The following is a 23616-nucleotide window of genomic DNA, read 5'->3' on the forward strand; positions in this document are numbered from 1 at the left end:
AATACCAGAGAACAGGACCAGACAGGCACAGCTCTGCAATGTGGACAGACAATATAACCTGCTCAGACAAAGGAAAGAGAGTCCTGCCCTTGACCATGACGCCAGGCGGAACCGGCCCTGAGACTGTGCCTTTCTTTACTCCTCTCGTCGGGGTTAAGTCATTGACAGGCCCCAGGAATGACAAGAACCGAATAAAGATGGCAGTGCCATCAGTGAGCTGGAATGAATGGAAATCTGAAGTGAAACTATTATTATTAGGTGGCTGAGTCGGATCATTCTTGGGGTTCTGGACACCAAGTCCCACCTGTCACCCAAGCTTCTGGGATAAATGCATGTTGCACTCTGAGTTTCTGAGCCATTGACCTGAAATCTATCCCCACCCCATCCTTCATTCTTTCCTGGTGTGTGTGTGTGGCAGGGGGGCGGGGGGGGGGCGTGTTTCTGTGTTCTCACGGCCATAGATGGGTCTGATGGACACTCTCACCCCCAGGCCTGGCCTCAGATGCCCTTTTCTGGAAGAAGGAGGCTTGGGCTGAGTCGCCCCAATGATACACACTGCAGTCACTCTAGGGAGGTATCCCCAGCTACCCCTGCTGGAGGGCAACCACGTGAGTAACCCTGCTGGTGTCACGTGGTCCTGGCATGGAGCTGGCTCCTGCGGGTGCCAGGTCCCTCCGATGGCTCACAACACACCCCAACCCTGACAGTTCCTTTGAAGGGACGAGGGGTCTGCCTGAGGGTCTTGTAGAATGAACTCTGGAACTTGCAGAAGGAAGGCTATGACTCCGTGGGCAGGCAACTGGAGCTGACAGGAGAGTTTCTAGAGAAGAAAGTTCCTGGAGAAGGGTTGCCTGGGAATCTCCGGGTGGAGATCTCTGGGAATAATAGCCTGCCCCTTCCCACGCATGTCCGTGGCCTCCTCAACCCAGCTCCCGGGGCTGACACAGAAGTCCCTGTAGCTTGCTCACCCAGGGCAGAGAGGGATAGGAACCATCTCCCAGATGCAGGATGACGTAATGGCGAAAAACCACCATCGGAATCTGAGTCGGGAACTCAGGAGATCCAAACCCTTCCCCTTGGAGTTGGCCTCAGTGCCTAGAGTTTTGAGGAGCTCTGCACGGCCGATCCAGCTCCCCAAGGGACTCGTATTTCAGGCCCTTTGTATTACTAATGGTGAGGTTTGGTATTTGCTCTGGGTTTTCGAGTGTCCTTTAATTTGATCTTCCGTGTCAGTCATTTGGGTCTCAGCTGTGTACTCAAATCCCCTAAATGCTCACATTCCCTTTCTTCCCCCCTCTTGCTCCTCATCCTCCTACTTGCTGTCTCCCTTTCCTTCTCCTTCTCTCTCTCCACTCTCCATTGCCATCTGTCCCCCGAAGCACTCCATTTCTTTAGGGCCATGATTTTGGGGTGGTCAGCTGGCTCTTCCTCTCTCTGTCTGTACCCTCTTCGGTGTCTACCTCAGGGCCTGGGGTGCTTGAGGCAGCAGCCCAGCACAGGATGGAGAGGGTGCCCTTGAGCTTGATTTTTTTTTTACTACCTGGGATGTTCAGTTACATGTGTTCCACTTACCTGATGCTCACCTATGTGGGCAGGTCGCCCAGTAGCACTTTTTTTTTTTTTTTAGTTAAAAAATAATGTCACAATATTTATTTTTACTAACTTGGACAATGTGAAACATCACTAACAATCATTAATTGCTGTGCTGTTTTATTTCAGGGGATACAAAAGTATGGGCAAAGCCTTTATAAATTCAATCTGTGACCTCTGGTCCTTGGTAATCCTGTTTTTCCTACAAGACCTTAAGTTCCTCAGCTGTGTCTTTTCTAACCTTCCAAGTAGGGAACTCTCACCATCGGAGGGACCACTAAGCTGTACATCATGTTATCTGCCATTAGCACTTCTTAGAATGTTGGCACAGATGAATGAATCAAACTGGCCCTATGCCGCCTACTTAAGTGATTCATTGGTCAGAGAAAATGGGACTCAAATAGTGGGGTAGAGAGGGAAAAGGCTAGAGGCCGTGTACATGGAGATTCAGACAAGCTAAGAGTAGCCGTGGGGATGCGGGCCAGTAAGGGGTAAAGGAGGTGTTACTGATAATACACTTGATCCCTGTGCCCAGGATGGCTGCAGGAGTTTGAGTTGTTTCAAAGAGAAAGAAGACGGAGCACCAACAATGGCTAAAATCTTGGGCCTGGAGGAGGTGGCTGGGGATTACTGAACCCAGTGCCCTGTCCCCAGATAAGAAATGACCTGTGTTGCCTTGGCCTGTGTGGCTCAGTTAGTTGAGTATTTTCCCATGCACTGAGAGGTCTCCGGTTTGATTCCCCAGTCAGGGCACATGCCTGGGTTTCAGGCTTGAGCCTCAGTAGGGGGCATGTAGGAAGCAGCCGAACCATGCTTCCCTCTCCCTCTCCCTCTCCCTCTCCCTCTCCCTCTCCCTCTCCCTCTCCCTCTCCCTCTCCCTCTCCCTCTCCCTCTCCCTCTCTCCTTCTCCCTCTCCCTCCCCCTCCCCTTCCCCCTCCCCCTCCCCTTCCCCCTCCCCTCCCCCTCTCCTCCCCCTCCCCCTCTCCTCCCCCTCCCCCTCTCCCTCCCCTGCCCTCCCTCTCCCTCTCCCTCTCCCTCTCCCTCTCCCTCTCCCAAGAAAATCAGTAAAAACATATTTAAAAACAAAGAAATTGCCTGTGTCATCTGGAAGAGGAAATTAGGTTATCTGCCATTTACTTAGTGCCCACTCTGTGCCAGATGTTACATCTAAACCTCACGAGGACCCTGAAAAATGAACATGATGGTCTCCATTCTATGAGAGAACCTGCAGCTCAGAGCGGTGTTTTGTCCAAAGCCACCCAGCAGAGCTTGGGTTTCTCCAATCCCATGGTCGATGTCTTGGGCCCTCTACCCTAAGGCCAATCTTACAGACACAAGGAAGAGGGCTTACTAACATTGTTCACCGGCTCTGCAGAGAGCCAATAAGATTGATGCCTTTCTAGCCAATGCAAGGAGGATGCTTGCATTGGCTAGAAAGCTCCTCTACACCCAATACTGGTCTCCTTTCTTTCATTATGTCCTCGTTGAAGATGAAGCCCAACTGATTGGCATTCTTCCTTTGCTGCCTCTTCATCAAGATATACTTCTGGGTCTTGGTGTGGGGGATACTTCTGGCTTTAATTGCTCAGAGAAATTGAGCGTGCCATTGAGACCCCTCATAGCACCTCCACGTTGTCCTCCAACCCCCCTCCCCCCAAGACTACTTAGTCTGTTTGGATGTACCTTTATTATGACACTTGCATTACTTTACTTGGTAGCAGAGTAATTTATCTGCTAGACTAATTGCCTCTATTAAGTAGAGACCGAGTCTTCCAAGATAATTTGCAGTAAGATTAATTTCTGTGTTGCTCTGGCTGATGTAAAGTTTATTCCCCTTTAGATCCTAAGAAGGTACCCAAGGCTTTTTATTATGGTGACTAACATAGTTATTACTGCCTTCTGTGTTACAGGGACCAAAGCGGATGCCACCAGACCCCAGAAGACAATCGCTAAGGAGGCCGTGGTGACAGAAAGCCTGCACAGGTGAGAGATAGGATTTCCAGGGCTGGAGGAGACCCAGGGCTGGAGATGAATGGAATCTGCTAGACGGGGGTGGGGGAAGGAGCTCTCTTGAGAAGAGTCGGTTCTGCAGGTTGTGTAAGCGGTAAGGCCTACCCCCTGGCTCCCAGGAGAGACCCTGAGGAGAGGGAAGGTTCTCGGTAGGGGTGTCTTCTCTGTTACTGAGAGATGCTGGACACGACCCGAGTAGCTATTTTCGTGCCCTGGTTTGGCAGAGGACAGCAGAGCTGTCTACCTTCAGAGGACAATGAGCACGCTGACTGTAATTCGTGGGGACTAGAGGTCAAAGTCCCTTTCCAGAACGCTGGACTGCTTTAGACCCCGGGACTCTAATATGACCCTAAGATGAAAAAGCAACAGCAGCCTCCCCCCAAACATGTCACGATAGAGATTCGATTTTTGCACTTGGCTCAACCGGGGAGGGTTTAGCACAGACCGAATTGGATTTAAAACAAATAAAAAGAATTTTGTAATGACCCTAGAAGAAAATAACAAAGCAAAATGCCATACCTAATATCCTCCTCTTTCCTGAGCCTTCCCTTCACGGCCACACTGCTTCTCTGGCTCATTGACGCTGCCTCAGTCTATCTTTGGGTTTCTGTCTCAAGAGTCCTGGACCAACTCAAGTTTGGTGATTTGTTAGAGGGACTCACTTATACCTGCAGTTAAGGTTTATTACAGCGAAGATTCCTAGCAAAAGCAGCAGGAAAAGGAGACGCATTTGGGTGGAGGCCAGAGATGTCAGATAGAGGCTTCTGAGTTTTTCTCCATCTGTGGCCACACAATGTATGATCCTTTTCTAGATGTTTGTAGAACGTCTTTGCCCAGGGAAGCCCATTCCTACCTCAGGATCTGAAGCTTTTATGGAGGGCTGGTCCCATAGGCACATACTTCTATGCAACTAGCCATGGTAAGCAAAACTCGGGACCCCAACAATGAAACCAGATACATCATGACTCTTGCTAAACGGTCTTGACCAGCATCCCCCTGTCTCCAGGCGCACACAACATCATAATCAGTAGCATAAAGGACAACAGGAGTTGCCCAAGGGTCAGACTGGGTTCGGGGCTTCCCTAGAGAAGTCCCCCAAGTCAAGCTCAGTCCCCCAATTCAAGCTCAGTTCCCCAGGCACCCTCTTTCTCCCGCGTTTTTTTCTCATCTCAGAGGACAGCTCATGCCTGTAGCTTTTGTGACCACCTTCCCACTTCCTTTCTCATTTCCTTTGATTTTGGTGTTTTAAAATTTTAACTTTTTCCTAAAATTTCTCTTTCCTGTTCCCTCCCATAATTACCTTTTTTTTTTTTTTTAAAACAGAGAGCCAATAGATTGCCTCTCACTCTAGGGATGTACAACATAGATGTGGCTGCTGCCTGCAAAGGGGTGTAATACAGGGGTGCCCATGACCTTTAGAGTAGGCCAGGCACCAGCACCAGGAAACCTAAAAGCCAAAAAGAATACTTTAGAATTTTCCGGTCTCTCGCTCAGAAATTCTCTTTTATATGGTGGAGATCTCTTTAAAAGGGGCTTCAAAAATAATTTTAAAAGCCATGCTTGCAATCTCTGAAATCTAGTCAATGAAATGGATCCAAACTATAAAGCTTAAAAACAGAACAAGTTTCTTTTTGGTCGGTATGAAGGGAAGATAAGGCCGTGTACTTAGAGCATCAGTGTGTCATGAACTTGGCCCTATTGCATAATCCCAACGAAAATTATTCAAAGTATGCTTACAATTCGTCCCTGAGGTTCAAGGCAAATAGAATAATCTCTGGTCCCAATTTGGTTTGTTTTTCTGGAAAAAAAAAAAAAAGAGGAGTAAGAACAGACGACAGAAACCTTATTAACTTAAGGAGGATATTCTGTAAATATATTTTCCTACCATCACCACCTCACCCTTCTCTAGCCCCAAACATATTCACATTGCATTTGAATCTTGATCTTTCTAAACCAGCACTGTATGCAGCATTTTTATTTGAGAACACATATTTTTACTTTAGTTAATTTACAACCTCTCCTAAATGAGAATTCTTTATACAAAATCATTACAATTTTTTCCCCCATCTAAATCCTAGACTTCCAAGACACAAAATCACAAAGGTTCCTCTTGCCCGCTGTAACCTGCTCATTGATCAGGTGCTCAGTGGAGTGGGCCTTGGTAGGCTTTCTTGCATTGAAACTGCCTTCACTATCATCAGTTACTTACAGAAAACGTATTTTGATTCCAGCAGGAGCTGGAGGCAACATGGCAGAGTAGGGGGATGAACTCTTGAACCCTACAGATCTGGGGGTTCCCGCTGTGCAGTTGACTAGCAGTGTTTACGTGGGCCAGTGTCCTTAGCGTCTATGAACTCAATTTTCTTCCTTTGTAAAATGGATAAAATGGTAACTATTTCATCACTCGTGGTAGGGATTCAGTTACATACACAAATACATGTATAGGAAGCTTTTCCCCAGTGCCTGGCCCATATAAAGTGGTCAGTAATTGCCAGATGTTATTATGATAAAGGCGGAATGGGGTGCAAAGGATGATAAAATATGGTTCCCACCTTTAAGACACCTCTCATTTCGTTCAGGGGTCAAAACCAACATCCCCAAAGCATGGTGAACACGGAAGGATGTGATTCAGTTTGTCTGGATTATGGGATTTGCATATCTATTAGTGAGATCTGCATATCTCCGCATACCAAAGCTGCGTTGCAATACAGCATCTTCTGTGGGTACTAAACACAAAATTAACCACGTTTATACAAATGAAGTGAAATGTGCTAATGGAATTTATTACCAGTGATAAGTTAAATACAAAAATACTTAATGTATTTTTCATTCCAATTCGAGTGTGGGCAAATATTCTGCCATCCGACAGGAGGGAGGAGGACGATTCTTTCCTGTGTAATTTCGGGGTAAGCGCTGGTTCCGTGTTGAGCCCATTTCCAGGAGGATCAAGTAGGAGCAGCTTCTCTGTAGTTCTCTCGTGGGCCTGCAGTGAATGTTGTGCTGTTGGTCACAGCTCCCGAGAAGGGGTTACAGACAAGGGGCAAAACTGCAAAGCAATCTACAACCCCAGGTTGAGCGTACTTTCCTAAATTCGGACTCTCTTTTCTGAGTATTTGTTGGGTGAGGAGAGTTCAGGGAACACATTCATCAAATGCTATTCCAAGAACATGCCACCCTGCCCATAATTTCAGAAAAACAAACCTCAGTGAGTAGCAGGTATAAAATACTCTAGTCAAGGTCAAGACCGTAAGAGTCTCTTGCAGAGCCCTCATGTACTCATCAAGCTGAGAGGAGTCATGGCAGGTCCCTGTTGGACAGGAAGGTCACTGCCTCCAGGCCTGGCACAAAGTACGGGACGGGGCCTAGTGACTGTGCATGGCCAGACATATGAGGTCTTCCCCTGTTGGGCTTTGACATTGGACTTGTATCAAGGGCCATAGCTGTTCCCTTTCCCCCCGCTCTATTATCTGACCCTGGAATAGGACATAGAATTCCACATTGAAATTTAAAATCAGAAACTCTTAGAGGGGACCTTAAGGATCATCCAATCCAAGGGCATTTCTGAGGTTTGAGTCCCTTCTGCTCCATCATCCTAAGTAGTTGATCAGTTATTGTATAAGAACAGCTGATAATGGGGAATCAGTACCTTTACTGATGCAGACTTCTCTCTGAGAACGATTGATGCAAACTTCTAGATTGGAAAGTTCTCCAGGGGACTGTGACCTATTGGCCTTTGTACCCACAACACCAAGTCCAGAATCTGGCACATTGTGCTTGTTGAGTAATAATAATAATAATAATAATAATAATGGCTAGCAGTATCGAGTGTTCACTATATGCCAGGCCCTGTGGTTATATACTAACCACCTTCCCTGCATTGACTTCTTAAATCCTCAAAACAGCCCTTTGTGATAAATATCCCTTTTACCCCTGTTTTTATCGAATAAAAACATGAGCCTCGGAGAGGCAAAGTAAATTGCTACATACTTGTCAAGGAAGGAAGAAAAACAGCATCTATTAAATCCTGCTCCTTGCCAGGTACTGACTTAGAGACTTCTGCCAAACAGTAGCTGTTCATTCCTTACAGCAGCTATGTCAACCCGTGTGCGTGCGTAAGAATTTTTAAAACATGCAGCACCGACTATTTAGTCAGGGGCACTGAGCTCTCTTCCCCTAGATTGTCAAAGAAAAGAAAAAAAAAAAAAACAAAAAAACAACAACAGCCAGCACAACAATAGCCATCCGATATGAACAAATCAAAATTATACCTATTTTGTGTGTGTGTGTGCGTGTGTGTGTGTGTGTGCGCGCGCCGTAGAATGTTAGTAATTAGTTTATGTGTGCCATGAGATGAAAAATGTTGAAAATCACCGCCTCACAGTAAATCTAGTAGATGGATACTTCTAGCCCCAACTTCTTATCAGAGAAGGTCAGCCACTTGCTCAAAGCCGCGAGCTAGCAAACTGGAACGCAAGCTGGAGATGACAAGGGCACCGAGAGGGGCGGTGGAGTGTGGAGGGAGGGAGTCCTCAGGAGGGGGAGGGGATCTCAGTCTGGGCTCCCCGCCTCATCGCCTAAGACTGCCTGTTGCCTGGGCCCAGGGCAGAGTCCTTGCTGAGAGCTTACCCTTCCCTCCGTGGCCTAGAGGCTAGCCCTGGCCATTTGAGGGTCAAAGACCCCCAAGCCCCTTAGTATTCGTGCTTTCTGTCGATTATCTGGGTCCGACTCAACATGGTTCACCAGCGGCTCGTTCCAGAATTCCCGGTATTTCAGTTACAGTGCGGAGGTGCTTTATTTTACTTCCTAATGCAAAGTGGGTTTTCTCTGAAGACACACTTCTCAGGAGCTAGTAGCCTGCTCCTTCCTCGGAGCGGGGGGAGAGTAGCTCCGGGCAGGTGGGTAGGGCAGGGAGGGCCTGAGGAGTCTGGTTTGTCCTGCTGAGCTGAGAGGGACTCAGGTTCACTGTCACCTGGACAGGTGAGCGCATGACCCTGCAGCTGGGCCTGCGTTTGTGTGGTTTTGCGGGGCAGGGGACAGTAAGCTGCGGTGGCCGAGCTCGAGATTAAGCTCTGTGAGTGCACCCCAAGGCTGTAGCCCGGGATGGGGGTGCCCTCCGTCAGCCAGTGAAGGAGACATCATTGCTCCCTGTGCTCCTCGGAGACTGTAATGTGGTTGGTTCTCCAGGAACAGACAAACCCAAACCACTACCCAGGTTGACACGCGACTGTTACCGCGATCCTAAAGCAAGCTATAGGAAACGCACGGGACATGTGTTCTAAACCTTGAGCAGAGGTGTGAATGACTCATTTTAACGAAGGACTGTGTGACTCGCTGAGCCGTGACGCATGGGCCCTGCTGTTCTTAATCCCCTTGGATGTTTTGAAAAATCCTGGTTCCAGCAGAAAGACCACTGAGGAATGTTGGAGTCTGCGTTCAGGGTATGGTTTTGAGACAGAGCAGACCTTGACTGTACCCCTAGTTCCCTGTGTGTGTTTGTTCTTTGTCGTCTCCTGCATGTCCTATGCTTTCTGTCCACTCCTCCTGCCAGGAAGCTGGTCCCGGCCTCATCCCCACATAACCATCTTCTGGAGAACCTCCTAGCTCAGTGGTGGGCAAACTCATTCGTCCACAGAGCCAAATATCAACAGCACAACGATGGGAATTTCTTTGGAGAGCCACATTTTTTAAACTTAAACTTCTAACGCCACTTCTTCAACATAGACTCGCCCAGGCCGTGGTATTTTGTGGAAGAGCCACACTCAAGGGGCCCAAGAGCTGCATGTGGCTCGCGAGCCGCAGTTTGCCGACCACTGTCCTAGCAGGTCTCCCTACTTTCCAGCTCCTGTCACCTTAAGTCAGGGGTGGGGAACCTTTTTCCTGCCAAGGGCCATTGGCTATTTATAACATCATTCACGGGCCATGCAAAAGTATCAACTTATCAATTAGCCTGCCGTACTCGGTCCAACATTTAATGACCTCGCCCCTAATGCCTTGGCAGGGCCAGACCAAATGATGTCTCGGGCCAAATATGGCCCTCGGGCCAGACGTTCCTCACCCCCACCTTAAGTAATGCTGCTGCACAGATCCTTCCTGGAGAAGATGAAGGGCAAGATGATGTCACTTTCTAGGATCTAAGCTGTCTGATATTAGGAAGCGAATTAATTATTTTGATATTTTATATAGATACTTCGGAACTTCTATGAAATTTGGGAGCCAGTGAGGACATGATAGCATTGTGTTCAAACGGCTCTGAAATTTATATCCCAGCCATGCGTTGTGGCCTGAGTGTCAGACCCATATTTCCGAATCTCTCCCTTGACTGTTCGCTTGCTGAGCTCAACTGTATTTAAAGAGCCACGCGTAAATCTCCAACCCAGCAGGCCCCAGTGCTTCATCCCTTAATCCTGTTTCCTTCCTCTAGTCTTCGATCCCAGTTAATGGTGTCACCATTCACTCTGTCCTCTAAACATCAAAATCAATCGTAGGTCCTCTTTTCCTTTCATCCCATATAATCAACGGACCGACGAACCCCTATCGATTCCGCCTCAGGCCTGTGTCTGCAATTTGGTCTTTCTCCTGTGGCTAATTTTTCGTGATAGCTTCTTCATCTTATGCCTGCATTATTTCATGAGAATCCCGACTGACTTCGCTTTCACTCGTGTTCTCCCTTCTAGCTCAATCTTCACTATGTGGCCAACATTAACTTGCTTCTGAAGAGCGTTCCCGAGGTCCTCATGACCTATAAAAAACATCTAGGAAAACATGCTTCAAAGCACAAGGAAGGAGAGTGCGGGGGGAGGAGGGGCAGATAAGGGAACAGCTCCTTTCTCCCCTCCTTTCTACCCGTGTATCTACAGAGGTGCTATGTGACCATATAGATCTATGTCTTTGCCCAGGATCAGACAAGCTGTCTCACAGTGTATTAAGTCTGATGCTTGTATAAATGTGCCATTTTCTTTTAGCTCCTCTTATGCACACAGAGACACACTGAAGTTCAGACCCTTTCAACACCCCTAGATTTCCGGGTAGCACATGCAGCAGGTACATGTAAGTGAGCCATAGCGCATGTCTACAGAGGGGATCACTCGTCGCCAGCCCTTGTGCAGAGGCACACGCAGAAAACAAAAGGAGGGCATCTGGGGCTTGTTTATACTGGCTCTGGGATCGACCGCCTTGGAAGTATGCACAGCCAATAGTGACTAACAACCTACTTATTACTCATATAGCATAATCACAGTAAAGACTCCGAGGCCCACACGCTGCTTGCTTGTTTGGCTGTGTGCACCACAATCTCATGTCTGCCCAGTATGGCATCTCCCAGAGAAAGAACTATTAGCTTGCTGGACTACACTATAGTTAAAGAGCAGTCGATTCCATGAATTCTTTGCTCTTCATTTGGAGTTAAGTTCCAATTAAACCCCCTGTGTTTTATTTAATCAAGTTAAATTGCAGTGACTGTTGAGTTAGAGAAAAAAAAAAAAAGTAACGTGACTGTGTGGGACTCAGACTGTGGTTTGCACGGAACCTATTAGAGAAGGAGGTGGAGATGCTTGGAATTAATAGAGCAGAAGTCAATAAGTATTGGGCGAAGACTCGCTGTTTGCCTGGGCATTGTGGAGATCTCAAAAAATTTATATAATACAGTTTATGCCTATAAGTATTGAGAACACGGGTGATCCTTGAATAATGTGGGGGTTAGGGTTACCAATAGATCCATCTATCTATCATCTATCTTTCAGTCTGTCTATCTCTGTCTATTTATCTATTGATGGGTCCTTCTACCTAGCCTTTGTAGAAACAGTATCTACTTCATCTCAGATGATGGGCTTTTAGAGTGAAAACATTCCTGTCAGTGGGCACAGTTCTAACCCCACAGAACGAGGGGAAAGGGAGAACAGAATTCTAAATTCCTGGAATACAAGATGAGCAGGGGAAAGTCATGAGGGTGATTAAAAAATGGCATTGGGGGTGACAGAGGCCCAGAGACAGAGAAAGCGAGGAAGAGACACATTTGGACAGCCCTGGAACCCAAGGAAAGAAGGGCAACATCCAACCCAGGACCAAGGAACACAAGTCGCCAGTCCCCGAAATGCACAGAGGAACCCCAGTGCCCGTGGCATGATGGTGGGGTGGGCTTGATAGAAACCTTCGACAGTTTCTAACGTAGTGGCTTGAGGAGAATGAAGGGAAGACACACCCTGCCAATATGACGCTCAGCGCAGACTCCAACCTCTTACCCCTTTTAATGTTAAGAGAAAGTCTACTATTTAAACCAGTGGGGAAAGACCTTTTCCAGAGCATCCGAGTTGCCTACCAGGGAACATGCTTTTTTGGTTGGTTGGTTGGTTCGAGGAGGTGCAGGGTGAAACAGTGGTGACCATGTCTCCCAGCAATCCTGCCCCAACTTGGCCTTGGCCCCCAGGGACACACATCTAATTCTCCTCCTTCTTCTCTGGCTCCCATTGTTCCTCTCCTGTCACTCAAGCAGGAGAGGTTCCTTTTGGGGACGTAGTGTCACGGACATTTCCTTGGCCTGCTGAATAAGGGAAAGCTACCCTTTCCTGTTGCACGGCGCCTCTCAACACCGCCTCCCTGGAATGTTGCCACTGGCTTGGGGTAACTTCCGGTGCCATGGCGATGCGCTTCCAGGCAAGATGAGTGCGTACCCCACTTTGCCTGGTGGCATCTCATCTTTCAGTGTGGTTAGCAGTCAGCAGAGCCTCGCCGTGTGAGACGGCATTGCATCTGTTTCCCTTCGTGGCCACCCCAAGGCAAGGCAATATTTCCATCTCTGGGCCCAGGCTAGCCAGCCAATGGGGGAAGTGAGAACAAGCTGGGATCTGCTCGCTGAGTCATCCGCAGCTGTCTGCACCACCTCACAGGCAGACCTGGCCAGCCTCATGATGAACCATGATGTTGGGAGGAGGGGAACCCAGCCGGGTGAGTCAGTCCCAGGTGGGCTCTGCAGGCAGCAGCATCTGGGTGCTCCCCCCTCCGGACCGCACATGGAACGCTCAGTCTGGAAGTCGTTAGGGGATCATAAGCCCAGAACGCCCTGAGGTCACCTTCGAAAGGTGACCTGATCCCAGAGCATCATCTGACTCTCACACGGACTCTCCCAAACTACACGCGTATGGTTGACCCCCAAATTTCTGCAGATGCACAACCTTCTCACCATTGCGGTGTTTGGAATAGTTGTTGTGGCACCTAAACACACTCGTGAGTTACTGCTGAGCTTCACGCCAACCGTGCTCAGCTGTTGATTGCAGCCTCCAGCTAGGCTTTTGCTTTCCACATAAGCCAGGGTTAAAGGGCCAGCTCCTTTTCCACACCCTTGACACGAAACAGATCTTACTCGGGGCATCCAGAGAGGCCCCTCCATGTGGAGTCTGGAGCTACAGAGCACATGCCCACACCTGAGCTCCAGTGACTACTGCGTGTCCCATCCATCAGCTGGCGCTTCCTTTCAGTAGGAGACCAGGGAATCGGCACTCTACACCGGCCCACCGGCCCTGTTGGCATTGCCCTGTGATATTGACCATCCCAGGGCTGTGGCACAAATAACTTGGCAAGCATTCCTTCAAAGTCAGCAATGACCATGAGGAAGTTGCAAAAGCATTTAAAACAATGCAAGCAAGTCTACTTTGGCGCTCTCTCTCTCTCTCTCTCTCTCTCTCTCTCTCTCTGGTTGTTTAATACAGATTTTCAAGCTCTACCTTAGAACTATAGGTTTATTTTAATAAACTCTTGAGGTGATTCTGTTGTGCCGGCCAGGTCTGTAACCACTGATCTAAAATACTTTTCTTTGTTTTAATCTCATTGAACAAGTATATTTGAATGGGACCGCAGGTACCAACTCGGGTCTGCAATCCTCTGATTGTTTTATTCCCTCGGCTGGGTTGACCATCTATCTCTTTGTCTCATGGTTGTGAGTCAGGCATGGAGGAAAGTGCTGGTGGAATGGTCCTTCCACTCTCACAGGCTGGGCATTGGTGGACGAGGTGACCAGATGTCTGTGCTTGTAAAAGCAAGTCCCCAGTACTCACCCACACCATGACTTATCCACAACAGAAAAACATTGGCCGTCAGTTAATTCCAAACATCGAGAATTTATTAAGGATATTGTGGCACATCCTTGGATGCTGCGTTAAAATGGTATTTGCAAAGAATTTTGCATAGAAAAACTCTTTGCACAGTCAATACGTATGGTATAATATTAGCTGAAAAAATGGTGCGCAACGTTGCATGCAAAATATTTTAAATGCGTAAAACAGGAGTGGAAATACAATGGAAATAGAGTCACTAAAATATTAACTGGTTTTCTATGGGGCGGGGGAATCTTTTATATTTTTAATTTGTTTTTTCTAGTTTTACAGCAATTTCTACAATGATTGTATTAATAGCTTTTACATTAAAATATCCAAGGCTATTTAGCAAATTTTACATGGGTATTATGAGGATAAAATGAGATCATAAGTGGCAGGCAGCTGAGAAACATGTGGTTGATTGCTGTTGTTTTGAACAGTGATTACCCGGCTTTAGGGGAGGCAGTAATACAATATTAATTTTAAAATGATCCAGGAATAGACTGTACCATCTCCATAGGCAAGTGCTAAGCGTATGCCAGATTAGTGCATCACCCTTCTCTTCCGCCTCAAATGATGATGTCAAATTTTAGGACACCTGGGGGGGGAGAGGGAGGGTACATCTCAGGCCCCCGGCACCCATCAGTTTACTTCGCATTGTTCTGAATCAGTCCGCGGTGAGCGTGAAGGTATTGCGCCCAGTATGTACAACAAGGCTCCCCTTCCCTCACAGGTCCATCCCTGACTTTGGCGACTGTGCCCTCAGCGCCTCCGGAAGTAGGTTCCCCACCTTCCTCTGTGCCTCCCCCAGCTGGGTGTGCACCTGTGACGAGCATGGCCACTTTGGGAGATGACATTTGCCCCGGGCCAGGTGCTCAGCCCTTAATCTCGCTTCCTCTTCTTACATGTCTCCCGAGGGGCACAATTCCAGTCCCTAAATATAAACTGTGGCGTCTTAAAATACATGTCTTCTTCTGCCAGGGCTTTCCGTTTTCGCCCAGGTGGCATTACCAAAATGTCTATTAATAAAGAGAAGGCCAAGTGGCCAAACATGGCTCTCTACCCTCTTCGCGAGGGGGAATGGAGGGGGCGCCAGGGGTCAGCGTGTGCAGAGATGAGTTGCCCCTTTGCTTTTCTCTGGGAAAGAGCCCACGCCACTCTGGCAGGTGGCACTAGCCCTCGGGACCACACGTGCTTGGTTTTCACTGTCACGTTGCAGCCAGCCTTGACGACCAACTTGGCACCTCTAGAAAGAGTCCCGGAGAGGCGGACCAAGCTCGTTGGGATGAGCAGGAAGAGCCCATAAACCTAGCCAGGCCCCAGCTCACCTGCAATTTCTGATTCTCACCATCCATCACAGCACTAACCCTTCCTAATATCAGCAAGATGCCAACGCCGGAGGGATCCAGTGGCCAAGACAGTCTTGTGTCCTCACTCTGGCCTTGACCCACGGAACACAGAGAGTAGAACTTGATCCTCATCCTCACTCATCTCTGCCCACCCCGTCCAAGAACCTGTAAACAAACCCTGCTTACTCCAGTCCTAATAATAGCCGTGCCGTATTGAGAGCTTACGAGGGGCCAGGCCCTTCCATCACAGATGACTAAGCTCCACAACACCCCTGAGAGGTGTCCATTATTCTTTTCAACAGATGCAGAGCCAACACTCAGAGAGGTTGAATAACTCGCCCCAGTCACGTGTCCTGACATAGTAGAGTCTGAATTCAAACACAGACCCACTCGACTGTTCTCCTAAACCCAGTGCACTTTCTTCAGATTCCAGTGTGCTGTTTGCAGGTAGTTTGAAGACAATTCAGTAACTTCCTGTTGCCCAAGGGCAGAAGGCTGGGGTTCAAGGGTGTGCTATACTTGCTCGCCCCAGGCTCACTCTGAGTGCCCTCAGTGACCCCTTCTGAAATCGAGAAGGACCCGAATGTTCCCTGAGCCGCCCTGGTGGGGATTAGCCTTTTGAGGACTTGGGACATCAAGCAGGCTTCTTAAAAGGGGAATTGAGGCTGTGCAGTATCATTTTATACCAGAGTCTACAAAGGCTGAAGGAATTTGGTTCTAATATTAACAGCTCCAGGTGTCTCTTGCCAGAAAGGGTGACGAATGTCCTTCCTGAGCTAGCACATGGCCTTGGCGTATAAGTTTATGGAAGGAAAAGATCCTACCAAGAGATGCAACAGCCATGGCTCTTGAAAACTCTACAAGGAATGACCACCTTCTGTAAAAGGAATGATTGGTACATATTCAAGGAGGAGGGCAAGGTCCCTGCAGCCCAGCCCAGGCTTCCCCTCCTTCTCCTCCATGATGAACTCACTACACCCCGTATCCAGGGGTCTGTCTGCCCTGAGCATCCTTCTTGTTTCTCCACTGGGTGCTCATACTCACAAATGTGCTAAGTCTGAAGACATCATCTCTCAGTGCACACATTGACTCCCCCTCCTGAGGAATTCTGAATTTCAGATCCTCTCTGAAATGGCCAAAGCAGAGAAGAAAGAAAGCGACCCTTCATGACCCCGCAGGATGGAGTTATCATGGCGCACCATCGGGTATCTGGAGTTAGGATGTGAAATCGGGCTTATTCCGTCCATCTTCCCAGAAGGCATGCTTTAAACAGGGACATGGGGGTTGAGAAAGCCCCAGTGGGGACAGAGGTGCCACCACCAGCCCGTGGCCCCCCCGCTGTTGGGATGTGAGGAGTAAATGAAGACTGAGCATGTCACTTCTGAAAGGCTTCCAAGGTCTGTGTCATCCGTGGAGTTCTAGTTTGTTGTTCTGGCTCATCCACATTAACGCTCCCTCCACGGGTCTTGTCAAACCAGGGCTCTGTGCACACCTCCCTCCCAAGCTGGGCAGGCCAGCTCCGTGGCATTAAATCAGTCGTGACCCATAATGATTCTGCTTACAGATGACTTTCAATTAGCATGCAGCAACATGGGCTAAGGGTTCCAAATAGATCAGTTCAATAGCTGCCTTGTGAAGAAATTGTTTCCCATGGGTCTCATTTTTCTTTCTTTTTTTTTTTTGGTCCTTTGTGTTGGGAAAATTTTTTTATTTTTTTCTGTAAAAGATGACTCCTCTGTAAAACTATGAAATGATCTAATTAAAATACTGGGCTTATGGAAATTTTAAAAAAAATTCTTCTCTGTCTGACAGTCATTATCCACCAGATTTTGAATCATGAAGCTCACCTTCTCACCCGGACATCTTCCTACCGGGAGAAGGCACCTACCACAGGTTATTATGACCTAAATGTGTGTATATGTAGCCCAAGGATTAAAAAAATATAGCCTCGGTGCAGGGTTTAGGGTCCTGAAAGTAATCACAGGGTGAAAACAATGAACATTAAAATATATATATAAATGGTTAGGGCAAAAGTAGGTTTACAGTTATTCAGATGGGAAATAATAATATAATAATAAACTCTTTCGGGCACTCAGAACTCTAAGCCTATTTTTGCCGCACCCTGTATAAGCTTAATGTGTCATACAATTGCAGAATAATCATTTTCCTAAGCATGTAAGTTACAAAGCACTCCTGGTCGGTCTCTCTCTCTCTCTCTCTCTCTCTCTCTCTCTCTCTCTCTCTCTCTCTATCTCTCTCTCTCTCTCACACACACACACACACACACACACACACACACACACACACACAAGAGCCTTGTCTTAATCTCCTTCTGAGAAACTTGAGCACAGCTCTGATGCCCCTCTGTCTGGGTTGTGTTAGCAGCATCCTAGAGAAAGTGGACTGTGTCTGGCATTAGTAAAATTCAAAGTTCATCCTGGTCTGCTACTCCCCGCCCCTGTTTGTTTGGGGGAGCATCTGTCCATGCCCACCACTCTCAAATATGCTGAAATACACACGTGAAGATTTCTAATACAGTATGGCCACACTCCCTGCCTTTGGGGAGTTTAATGGCTTCACCATGAACAGCAGATTCAACATTCGGGAGGCAGTGCGGTGCAGGGCAGGAGTGAGTGCGGGGAGCAGGCAGCTGAGCTAGACGAAGTCGGAGCGGGTGAGCTTCGCGGTGGCTGAAGTGGGTGGCGAAGTCACGAGAAGGGTGAAGACGGCCCAGGAGGCTCCTGCTTACACAAACACAGCAGAATGGGTTCCAGGACTAGGTGATACCACAGATTCAACGAAAGGAGGGCAACCCAAAACCTCAGGTACCTAAGCTCCTGTCTCCAGGTCAGACAACGTCGGGGTGCCCAGACAGGACACGGGGTTGAAGATGAGACCGTGCGGATCTCCACTCTGTTCTCCAGGGGGAAGAATTCGCCTGTGTCACTGTTCCTTTAAACGAGCATCACGCCTGCTCGTCCTCTTGGGCAGGGGATTCATTCATGCAGAGCTGGCAACGAGAGCCCTCGCGTCCTCAGAGGACCGTGTTAGATGGCCATTCTCCACTCGTATGGCGTTGGGTTCGGACACGTGATGAAGATTTATGGAAAGCGTAAAACACTGCTACTACCATTACATGAGAGAACCTCAAACTGAAGAGTGAGTGGCAGGGGAGAATGGAGAAATGATACGTCCGCCAAGCGTTTGAGCCCGCGTCGTATTGGAAGACAAATTGAACACATCTGACTGTGAACATCCATGGCCACAGAGCGGGCCCGACAAGAACTGCTTCGAACCATCGCAGAATCAGAGCCGTCTGCTCCCGGTGACTCAGTGGTTCTATAAAGGGGTCACCTATCTAACAGCTCCTAGAGGCACATGGTGCACTCAAGGGGATGGGATCACGCCAACGAAGTGGGAAAGCCATCAACAGGTAGGTTCGCCATTGAACATCAGCAGCCACTGCTTCCCGAATGACAGCCCCCCGGAGAGTCCAGCTTTTAATTCCAGGTAGTTTGCAGGTGTAATTGCCTCGTAATTGCCTGAACACACGTAGCAACAAGGTTTGTTTACAAGTCATTGGCCATGCAGTAAATGGCCCACTGATTCCCATCCCTGCCAGCCAGCTGCCTTGACAGGGGGCTGAACATGTCTGACACATTTCTCTTCAGTGTCTCCTTGGAATTCACGTCTACCTGTGTTCTTTCCGAAGGGCATTCTAACCATGCCTGAAGCCGATCATTGGCTCCTCTGCTCTGTACACCTCAAACTTGATGTAAGCAAGTATATAAAATGGTCTGTCAACATTCTGAGGTTTGTGCACTCATTTCTCAGTAGTCCATTAATCAGTAGAGACCTAAGCTAAACCGAGTGCTGAGTAGGCGATGTCTGCCTGTGTCCGTGTGACTTTAGCATGACTGGTGCTTCAAGGAGACTTTATTTGGGCTGTCTCATTAGGGCCAGACATAAGCAAGTCATTGAGTAAGGACCAGTCAGATTGGAACCCATTAGAATTTTTCACTTCCTGTGCTGTTGAATGTGACTGGTCGACTATGTGTGTTTGATGGTGAATTGTTTCTTGCCAGTGAAACCCATTGCCTCTGGGGCATCAACATGTAGGCTTGCCATTGAACATGAGCGGCATATGGTCTTTACAATTAGGTTAAGGCTTGGGGGAAATGGAATAATGGGTGAAAAGCTCAGAGAAAGGTTTTAAGTTTCTGCCTTTTGCAACTTGCATAACTTACTTCTATTCATTAGGCCATAGCTTCTCTATCTAGGAGATGATGGGTTTGAAAAAGACCAGTGGTTTCCATAGGATAATATTTGTGAAGTCCTGGAGTTCATATCCTACAAGGTCTGGTCCCTTCTTACCTGCCCCAACAGGCCAGCTCTGCTTTCATCTGTCTGGCATACTGGCCTTCCGAGTTAGATTATTATTGTTAACTAGAGGCCCGGTGCACGAAATTTGTGCATGGAGGGGGGTTGTCCCTCAGCCCAGCCTGCACCCTCTCCAATCTGGGACCCCTCGAGGGATGTCCGACTGCCCATTTAGGCCGGATCCCACGGGATCGGGCCTAAACGGGCAGTCGGACATCCCTCTCACAATCCACGACTGCTGACTCCCAACTGCTTGCCTGCCTGCCTTCCTGATTGCCCCTAACCGCTTCTGCCTGCCAGCCTGATCACCCTCTAACCACTCTGCTGCCAGCCTGTTTGCCCCCAACTTCCCTCCTCTGCCTGCCTGGTCACCCCTAACTGCCCTCTCCTGCAGGGTTGATCACCTCCAACTGCCCTCCCTTGCAGGCTTGGTTCCTCTCAACTGCCCTCCCTTGCAGGCTGGGTGCCTCCCAACTGCCCTCTCCTGCTGGCCATCTTGTGGTGGCCATCTTGTGTCCACATGGGGGCAGGATCTTTGACCACATGGGGGCAGCCATATTGTGTGTTGCAGTGATGATCAATCTGCATATTACTCTTTTATTAGATAGGATACAGGCCTGGTACAGGGGTGGGGGCCAGCTGGTTTTCCCTGAAGGGTGTCCCTGATCAGGGTGGGGTTCCCTTGAGGCGTGGGGCGGCCTGAGCAAGGGGCCTGTGGTGGTTTGCAGGCTTTTCACGCCCCCTGGCAACCCAATCGGAGGCCCTGGTATCTGGAATTTATTCTCCTTCTACAATTGAATCTTTGTAGCCTAGAGCGGAGCCAAGCCTGGGGCTCCCTCCGTGGCTGGCAGCCATTTCTGTTGGGGTTATAGTTGAAACTTTGTAGCCTTAAGCGGGTGAGCCTGGCCAGGGTATGCAGAAAGCTTTGCTTCCCCTGTTGCCAGAGACAACCCTGGCCTGCTCTCTCAAGCTCCATTCTGCCGCCATTTCTGTTTGAATTTGTTTACCTTCTGTAATTGAAACTTTGTAGCTTGAGTGGAGGCTTAGGCCTGGCAAGGGCAGGTGGAAAGCTTGGCTTCCTCTGTTACCTAGGAAACCTTGCTCTCTGTGGCTGTAGCCATCTTGGTTTGGGTTAATTTGCATACTCGCTCTGATTGGATGGTGGGCGTGGCTTGTGGGTGTGTCGTAGATATGGTCAATTTGCATATTTGTCTATTATTAGGTAGGATTAAAAAGAAAGTGTCTTGAAATTGGGTTGGAACACTGCTGGACTAGATCACATGGTCACTCTGGGTGGTTCTTACCTCCTTTGGAGCTTGAACTTGTACGTCAGGTGTCTAAGTTTGTGAGGCCCAGAGAGCAGGTGCTGTAAGAGAGGGAGAGGAAGAAGGAGGAGGAGGAGGAGGAGAAGGAGGAGGAGAAGAAGGAGGAGAAGAAGGAGGAGAAGAAGAAGGAGGAGGAGGAGGAGGAGGAGGAAGAAGAAGGAGAAGAAGGAGTAGGAGGAGGAGGAGGAAGAGATGAAGGAGGAGAAGACGAAGGAGGAGGAGGAGAAAGAAGAGGAGGAGGAGGAGGAGAATGAGGAGGAGGAGGAGAAGGAGGAGAAGTAGAAGAAGAAGAGAGAGAAGGAGCTCTTGGTCTCCTCCCTATGGTCACCCTGCAAGTACACAGATTCATCCTGGCTGGAGTGCAGCCCCACCAAGGTCAGCTTGGCTGCACTGCAGAATCCAGTGACAGGAAGCCTTAGAGCTTAGCTTGTTGGTACCCCTTTTGGCTCCTGTGTGTCATGATCAGGACCTGGAAATGGTCCCTAGGGAGTCAGGTAACCCTAGACTCATACTTCCACTCCAATGGCAGAGGGTGGTTAATAACCAGGTCCTGTAGGAAGCAGAGAAGCCAGAAGGCCCATCCCCACCTTCTCCATATGGTAGCATCGGGCACTGCTCACACACCATCTCTGAGGGACCGAGGCCGAGGTCAGAGCCTCTGAGAGCCCAGCATGGGACCGAGACATTTACGAAAGAGGCTGTTTCCATGATCAGACACAACTAGGCTGGGCGTTGGTAGGGCTCTAACGTAGTCCTCCTCTGATCCATCGGCAAACCCGCAGGAAAGAAACCCTTATAGTTACAGACAAAATAAGGAGTTTGTGTCTCAGGTGTGCAAGCCCGCGTCATAGCTGAATGAAATTTGAGATGTCACTGGAGTGAGAAGGTGACAGCATTTCGCTGAAGACCCGTCCTATGGGGTGTGGAGGACTCCAATGTTGCTCGCCTTCTCCTTCCTGTGTCTGCACCTCCATATCAGAAAGGACTTGCTGTTGCTCTTTCCCAAGGTTGATGTGCGGCGTGTATGGTATTTGCTGCCCTTGCCCCCCATCCTGTCCCCCAAACAAGGGGCAGCATTACCCAGAGCTCTTCCTTCTGCACGGAGGTCACTGTGGCTCACGCACACCCGCTGGCTTCGGGGCCCCTGGCTCAGCGCCTGGCCAGCGGACAGAAGCTGCTTTCCCCTTCCAAACAACAGCTCGGACTAGACCGAACACGACGGGTCCTTCTCCTCCTTTTGGGACTTGATGTCCTGCCAAGACCTGAAGAGAGCGCCTCCTCGCACGCGGGTATCCCCCATGCTCCCAGCCCCCCGCTTCCCCCAGGAACCTGTCCGCACTCACCTCGGTGCCAGCCTTCGTTCTTCGACACCGTGTTCCTCACAGGTTGATGTGACGGTAAACACTGAGTCACAGCCAGGGTGTGAGTGCTGGAGGAAACCATGCGGTGAGAAGATGACCTCACAGGCCGCGGCTGCCAAGGGGAGACGTTAGACATCACAGCTGACAGGCGACACAGCAGGGAGACAAAGGCACAGCGAGCCCTTAAAGACCATCTGGGAGAAGGAGCCGCCCTCTGTGGCCCCACAGGGCCAGGATGTGGGAGGCCAGCCAGGATGGAAGCCACACGGGGCCCATCGATGACGCAGGAGGGAGCCGAATCCCACCCCCTGCTCTCTGAGTGGCAATGATGGAGAGAACCTGCCTTCACCAGAGGATGCTGTGCTGGCGGCGAGGGTGGGAGGGTGCAGGCTACTGTAAAACACATTCGGGGGTTCTTTAGGTTATCCCAAAGAACTGCCCTTAAAAAGAGGAAAAGGAAGGTGAGTTGCTGGGGTAGACTGTTAAAAAAAAAGAGAGAGAGAGACAGTAAAGGAATATTACACATGGACTTTGCATCCTGACAGAGGAAGAAAAGAAAGCTTAGTGGTGAGGACCGTATCCCATTCTGTACAATTGCAAGACAATTGCATTATGTAGTGCTAGATGCAGTCATACTGGGTGCATTCACACTGGGCCCATCACACACCAGGTCCAGTTAACCTTCTTCTCAAAGTACTAGCTAATATAATTAGATTAGAGAAAGCAATCATAGCCCAATGGCTATGAAAAAAGAAATGAAAGAAATATTATTATGCAGGAGACATAATAATATGCTTGGGAAATCCTAGAGAGTTCATGATAAAATAACTCAATAAAACAATTCAGCAAGACAGCAAGATAGTAGGTCAACATAAAAACGTTAATAACATTAACACATACAAGTACCCAGTAGAGAATATAAGGAATGAGATAGCTGAATTTACAGTAGAGAAAAGGGATACAATAAAATAGTAATAAAATGATATCTCATTAAAAATATGTGTGCACATAAACTTGAACATGTTTGTAGCATCTTCATTCATCCGGTGCCCATCCACTTGTTTTATGGATGAACAGATTATGGCTTATTTATACAATGGGATGCTACTCAGCAATAACAAGGAATGAATTAGTGACTTGTGCAACAGCACAGATGAATCTCTGAAGCGTTTTGCTAAATGAAAGAAGCTAGACTAAATGACTACTTCCGGTTTGATTACATCTACATAAAATCCTAGCGAGGCAAAGCTAAGGTGACTGAAAGATCAGTGGACCTCAGAGGCCACGGCTAGGGGGAGGGGATTCATTGCTAATGGGCATTAAAAAAAAGGAACTGTTTTATAACTTGATTGTAGGGGTGGTTACATTACTGTATACATATGCCAAAAGCTCAAGGAATTATCCATCCAAAATTATTGGTTTTTAGTATGCATAAATTATACCTTGGAAAAGCCGATTTTTAAAAATAACTTGACTGAGTAGCTTGCTTTCTAGAAGCTCAAAAAATCAGCCCAGG

Source organism: Eptesicus fuscus, chromosome 24 (assembly GCF_027574615.1).
Source record: "Eptesicus fuscus isolate TK198812 chromosome 24, DD_ASM_mEF_20220401, whole genome shotgun sequence".
In the NCBI taxonomy this organism is placed as follows: Eukaryota; Metazoa; Chordata; class Mammalia; order Chiroptera; family Vespertilionidae; genus Eptesicus; species Eptesicus fuscus.